Source organism: Notolepis coatsorum (assembly GCF_963971535.1).
Source record: "Notolepis coatsorum genome assembly, chromosome: 18".
Lineage (NCBI taxonomy): Eukaryota > Metazoa > Chordata > Actinopteri > Aulopiformes > Paralepididae > Notolepis > Notolepis coatsorum.
In genome coordinates, this window is record NC_140182.1 from 9,452,358 (window position 1) to 9,459,344 (window position 6,987).

The window sequence follows — 6,987 nt, forward strand, 5'->3', positions numbered from 1 at the left end:
TGGATCTGTCTGCTCCCTACTGGATCTGTCTGCTCCCTACAGGATCTGTCTGCTCCCTACTGGATCTCTCTGCTCCCTACTGGATCTGTCTGCCCCCTACAGGATCTGTCTGCCCCCTACTGGACTCATCTGCCCCCTACAGGATCAGTCTGCTCCCTACAGGATCTGTCTGCCCCCTACTGGACTCGTCTGCTCCCTAAACGGCTGTGTTGTTCTTGTGTATCGGCTGCTAAACCCTGAACGGATACTTAGGCCAGATCCTCCATTGATTTTTCCGATTGGTCTGATTCTATTTGTAGACCGCGCCCCCCTCAGTCTCATTGGCTGTGTGACACCGCGCCCCCCTCAGTCTCATTGGCTGTGTGACGCCTCCACGTGAAGGTCTAGTTAATAGGTGGCTGTGATGCAGGAGTGGTCTACTGTAAACACCAGTAGGGGCCATGATGAGAACGACACACAAGAAGACAGCATGGTAAATACTGGAGATTGCACAGAGTGCCTAATCGATATAATTCACTGATTGATTGTTGATTGATTAATGAATTACTTAATTAATCAATGAATGACCTAATCTTTATACATTCCTCTATGTTCCATAATATTGTACATGCCTCGGTTTTTTCAATGAACACTTAGCACCATGCAACCTGAAGATGAGTTGGCTCTTGCGCCAAGAGTTGAACTGTATAGGCCTGCTGCTGCATCTATGGGATTATTCTTTTTCTTTTACATTTAAAAGTGAGATCGTTTTGGTGTAAATAAGAAACATCCATGTATTGATGGGTGAACTATAGTTCAGGCAAGGTGTCCCTCAGTGTGGAATATATATATATATTGGGGATGCTCGATATTGGCTTTTTTACCGATACCGATACACCGATATTGTCCAACTCTTAATTTCCGATACCGATATCAACCGATACCGATATATGCAGGGTTTTCCCCCCCAAAAAAATTGAATAATTTCAGGTAATTAACATTACCTCTTGTTGTGGGATTAACACAACATTATGCATACTTTTGACAATAAATAAAATCAGAATTTGTTCTTACTTGCTTGCCTGGGTAAATAAAGGTTATAGAAATGTAAAAAAATTATTACTTTTTTTGAAAACCGATACCGATATTTTCCGATATCACATTTGAATGCCGATATCGGCAGATAATATCGGTAGGCCGATAATATCGGACATCCCTAATATATATATATATATATATATATATATATATATATATATATATATATATATATGTTTTTATACTAAACATTAGTTAAACATTAGGCTGGCGTTTGTTTTGTTCTGTAGAATTAAATTAAACACTTAAATGGGCCCTTAATTATTAGGACAACCTCTCAGGACAAAGCTGGTCGTTCCTCTTCACAGGGACTCGGTAAGAAACCAATGTAAGAAACACGAAGATGTTGCAGATCCACATAAACCTCTCGTTAACGTTCCTTTACATTCCTTTTGTTAACTATAGGTTAATTTAGTTAACTGTAGGTTCATTTAGTTAACTGTAGGTTCCTTTTGTTAGCTATAGGTTACTTTTGTTAACTGTAGGTTCCTTTTGTTAACTATATGTTCCTTTAGTTAACTGTAGGTTCCTTTTGTATGTTCCTTTTATTAACTATACGTTCCTTTTGTAGCTGCAAGTTATTTTTATTAACTATACGTTCCTTTTGTAGCTGCAAGTTCTTTTTTATTAACTATACGTTCCTTTTATTAACTATACGTTCCTTTTATTAACTATACGTTCCTTTTATTAACTATATGTTGCTTTTATTAACTATACGTTCTTTTTATTAACTATATGTTCCTTTTATTAACTATACATTCCTTTTATTAACTACGTTCCTTTTGTTAACTCTGTTCCTTTTGTTAAATGTAAGTAACTTTTATTAACTATAAGTTCCTTTTGTTAACTATACATCACTTTTGTTAATTATACATTCCTTTTGTTAACTGTAAATTCCTTTTGTTAATTATACGTTCCTTTTGTTAGCTGTAAATTACTTTTGTTAATTATACGTTCCTTTTGTTAGCTGTAAGTTACTTTGGTTAATTATACGTTCCTTTTGTTAGCTGTAAGTTACTTTTGTTAGTTGTAAGTTACTTTTGTTAACTGTAAGTTACTTTTGTTAATTATATGTTTCTTTTTAAGTTACTTTTGTTAGCTGTAGGTTCCTTTTGTTAACTATACGTTCCTTTTGTTAACTGTACATTTATTTGTTTCTTTTGTTAACTGTAAGTTACTTTTGTTAACTGTAAGATACTTTTGTTAGCTGTAAGATACTTTTGTTAACTGTAAGATACTTTTGTTAGCTGTATGCATACTTTTGTTAACTGTAAGATACTTTTGTTAGCTGTACGATACTTTTGTTAGCTGTACGATACTTTTGTTAGCTGTAAGATACTTTTGTTAGCTGTAAGATACTTTTGTTAACCGTGAGATACTTTTGTTAGCTGTACGTTGCTTTTGTTAACTGTATGTTTTGTGATCATATGGTTTATTGAAGACTCGTTTCAAGTCGTACGGCATTAACCTTCACCTGCTCTCTGGGCTCAAGTGGATCGACCGTTCTATTCACATTGAAATCAATGAGACTATCATTTCCGTAGAAGTATTTGGATGTGAAGAATTTGAGATCTTAGACAAAAACATCTGCCTCCCTAAATTCAGTCTGGTCAAAGACGAACAATAAGCGCAGATCTGGAGTCAGCCACATAGTCCCATCTGAATGAGGTGAAGGAGGGCAAGACTGAGATGATGGTGTCCCGCTGGCGGCAGTGGCACAGTGTACAGTGGCGTGTCTCTGGATGGGTCTGGCTGGGCCTGGATGGGTCTGGCTGGGTCTGGATGAGTCTGGCTGGGCCTGGATGTGTCTGGATGTGTCTGGATGTCTCTGGATGGGTCTGGCTGGGTCTGGCTGGGTCTGGCTGGGCCTGGATGGGTCTGGATGAGTCTGGATGGGCCTGGATGGGTCTGTATGGGTCTGGCTGGGTCTGGATGTGTCTGGATGTCTCTGGCTGGGCCTGGCTGGGTCTGGATGTGTCTGGATGTGTCTGGATGTCTCTGGCTGGGTCTGGATGTGTCTGGATGTGTCTGGATGGGTCTGGATGGGTTTGGGTGGGTCTGGGTGGGTCTGGCTGGGTCTGGTTGGGTCTGGATGGGTCTGGTTGGGTCTGGCTGGGTCTGGCTGGGTCTGGCAATGCCTGGGTGGGCCTGGATGTGTCTGGATGTGTCTGGCTGGGCCTGGATGAGTCTGGCTGGGCCTGGATGAGTCTGGCTGGGCCTGGATGTGTCTGGATGTGTCTGGATGTGTCTGGATGTCTCTGGCTGGGCCTGGATGTCTCTGGCTGGGTCTGGATGTCTCTGGCTGGGCCTGGATGTCTCTGGCTGGGCCTGGATGTCTCTGGCTGGGTCTGGATGTCTCTGGCTGGGCCTGGATGTCTCTGGCTGGGTCTGGATGTCTCTGGTTGGGTATGGATGAGTCTGGCTGGGCCTGGATGTGTCTGGATGTGTCTGGATGAGTCTGGCTGGGCCTGGATGTGTCTGGATGTGTCTGGATGAGTCTGGCTGGGCCTGGATGTGTCTGGATGTGTCTGGATGAGTCTGGCTGGGCCTGGATGTGTCTGGATGTGTCTGGATGTGCCTGGATGTCTCTGGCTGGGCCTGGATGTGTCTGGATGTGTCTGGATGTGTCTGGATGTGCCTGGATGTCTCTGGCTGGGCCTGGATGTGTCTGGATGTCTCTGGCTGGGCCTGGATGTGTCTGGATGTCTCTGGCTGGGCCTGGATGTGTCTGGATGTGTCTGGATGTGCCTGGATGTGTCTGGATGTGTCTGGATGTGCCTGGATGGATGTCTCTGGATGTGTCTGGATGTGTCTGGATGTCTCTGGCTGGGCCTGGATGTCTCTGGCTGGGTCTGGATGTCTCTGGCTGGGCCTGGATGGATGTCTCTGGATGTGTCTGGATGTGTCTGGATGTCTCTGGCTGGGCCTGGATGTCTCTGGCTGGGTCTGGATGTCTCTGGTTGGGTCTGGATGTCTCTGGCTGGGCCTGGATGTCTCTGGTTGGGTCTGGATGTCTCTGGCTGGGCCTGGATGTCTCTGGCTGGGTCTGGATGAGTCTGGCTGGGCCTGGATGTGTCTGGATGTCTCTGGCTGGGTCTGGATGGGTCTGGGTGGGTCTGGATGGGTCTGGATGGGTCTGGGTGGGTCTGGGTGGGTCTGGATGGGTCTGGGTGGGTCTGGATGGGTCTGGGTGGGTCTGGATGGGTCTGGATGGGTCTGGGTGGGTCTGGATGGGTCTGGGTGGGTCTGGATGGGTCTGGATGGGTCTGGGTGGGTCTGGATGGGTCCGGGTGGGTCTGGCTGGGTCTGGATATGTCTGGATGTCTCTGGCTGGGTCTGGATGGGTCTGGGTGGGTCTGGATGGGTCTGGTTGGGTCTGGTTGGGTCTGGTTGGGTCTGGATGGGCCTGGCTGGGCCTGGATGGGCCTCTACTCCTCTGCTGTGTGAGACAGCTGCTTCTCGTACAGGCTGAGGACATGATGCACGAACTGGTACTGCTCACTCGTCTGGATCATGCCTCCCCTGCAACACAGATATATTTACAGTATGTTTATGCATACAACATAACCAACACACATATATATATATTTACAGTATGTTTATGCATACAACATAACCAACACACATATATATATTTACAGTATGTTTATACATACAATATAACCAACACACACATATATTTACATATTTTTTAATCTTTATAATCTTTTCCCCGCCCTCATATATTTATATTCAGATCTAATTGCATTTCCTATATTTATGTCTTCTACTATTACCCTGCCCACACCTGTACCTCCCCTCCCCCCTCCTCCTTGCTGGTATGACGCCAGAATTTCCCCAAGGAGATCAATAAAGGAATATCTTATCTAATCTTATTTTACACACCTAAATGCACTGGAATACATTATTATTATTATTTATCTTTTGTTAACAGGTCAGTTTACTGTTAACAGGTCAGTTACTCTTAACAGGTCAGTTTACTACAGTTTACAGTTGACTGACCTTACTAAAATTAACACTTGTTACTGACTCTCTCTCTCTCTCTCTCTGCTCTACAGAGGAGGTAGTGTTGTGTTACTGACTCTCTCTCTCTCTCTCTCTCTCTCTCTCTCTCTCTCTCTCTCTCTCTCTCTCTCTCTCTCTCTCTCTCTCTCTCTCTCTCTCTCTCTCTCTCTCTCTCTCTCTCTCCTCTCTCTCTCTCTCCTCTTGCTCACCTGTCCAGACGGAGGAGGCAGGTGGTCTTCAGGATATCGACCACGCCCTCACACCTCAGCTGTCTGCACAGGATGGAGGTGGCAATGAAACAGCCTGTTCGGCCAATCCCAGCACTGCAGGGAGGAGGAGGAGGAGAGGAGGAGGAGGAGGAGGAGGAGGAGGAGGAGGAGGGGGAGGAGGAGGAGGAGGAATAGATTAGAGGAGGAGGAGGAAGAGATAAGAGGAAGAGGAAGAGGAAGAGATAAGAGGAGGAGGAGGAGGAGGAGGAGGAGGAGGGAGAGATAAGAGGAGGAGGAGGAGGAGGAGGGGGGAGGAGGAGGAGGAGGAGAAAGAGATTAGAGGAGGAGGAAGAGGAGGAGGAGGGGGAGGAGGGGAGGAGGAGGAGGAGAAAGAGATTAGAGGAGGAGGAAGAGGAGGAGGAGATAAGAGGAGGAGGAGGAGGAGGAGAAAGAGGAGGAGGAGGAGAAAGTGATTAGAGGAGGAGGAAGAGGAAGAGATAAGAGGAGGAGGAGGAGGAGGAGGAGGAGGAGGAGGAGGAGGAGGAGGAAGAGATAAGAGGAGAAGGAGGAGAGAGAGATTAGAGGAGGAGGAAGAGGAAGAGATAAGAGGAGAAGAGGAGAGAGATTAGAGGAGGAGGAAGAGGAAGAGGAGGAGGAAGAGGAAGAGATGAGACGAGGAGGAGGAGGAGGGGAAAGAGATGAGAGCAGGATGAGGCAAAGGATGAGCAGAAGAGGAGGAGGAGGAAGAGGAAGAGATGAGAGGAGGAGGAGGAGGAGGAGGAGGAGGAGGAGGAGGAGGAGGAGGAGGGGAAAGACATGAGAGCAGGAGGAGGAGGAAGAGATGAGCAGGGCAGGGTGAGGGGAAAGGGGAGGATATGGATTGATTGACACATGAATAGCACTGATCCCACTCATTTCATCAGTGTGTCAAATCCTCCCGGGGGAAATCTCACAGTGGAGGGTTACTAGGTTAGTACCGTACTCAAGGAAATTAAATTCCAATGGGCTTTTGTTGATTCTAGCTGTTCTGTGGTCCTACCTGGGTGATGCATTTGTGAATCTATATTCAAGTGATTGTAACGTTGTATATATTGCACTTTTACCTAATCCTCACACCTGAGAGAGACATGTTCATAACTCCATGTCTCACAAGAGAGCCTGGGGCGGGTCTATCCTTTGTGTGTCTATAAGTGTCTATTCAGCAGCTTTATCATAGAGCCTTCAAGGTATTTGCCAGGAAACCATTGGCATACCACCATTGCAATATTTTGAAACAATATAGCTTTTTGAGCTTTGAAAATGTCAAAGTCTTAAAAAGCTCTTGTTTCATCTACAAATGCCTACATGGACTAGTATTTCTGTGTATTGCTGTTATGTATTTGTAATTTTTTTTACTGTTTTTATGTGTCCTGTTTTATGTATTTGTACATTTCTTACTGTTTCTATGAGTCCTGTTTTTATGTTTGGGGACAACGGATGGAAATTAGCTTCGTGCTAAATCCGGCAATTTTTACACTCCACAGTGTTAATTAATTTTGCATTGTCCCGCCCAAATAAACAAATGAATTTTTTTATTTTTTTACACAGTCCTACCTGCAGTGGACGATGACAGGGCCACTGGTGGGCGGAGCTTCCTCTCTGGCCCTCTCCACTTCCTGTACCAGTTCCAGAAGGGGCGGAGCTTTGTCTGGAGTCT

General features: G+C 45.4%; 1 pseudogene across 1 annotated transcript in view; it reads right to left on the reverse strand.

Moving 5' to 3' along the window:
- Positions 1 to 4,505: 4,505 nt before the first annotated feature.
- The window catches only part of LOC311244823 (tyrosine-protein phosphatase non-receptor type 5-like), a 28,859-nt pseudogene continuing 26,377 nt past the window's right edge, over positions 4,506 to 6,987 (reverse strand). The window contains exons 8-10 of the transcript in view: positions 6,885 to 6,987; positions 5,292 to 5,405; positions 4,506 to 4,599 (exon numbers count right to left, since the gene is read on the reverse strand). The exon at positions 6,885 to 6,987 is cut by the window's right edge and continues 58 nt beyond it. The product of the transcript in view is annotated as a tyrosine-protein phosphatase non-receptor type 5-like (transcript). The remainder of the gene's footprint in view (positions 4,600 to 5,291; positions 5,406 to 6,884) is intronic.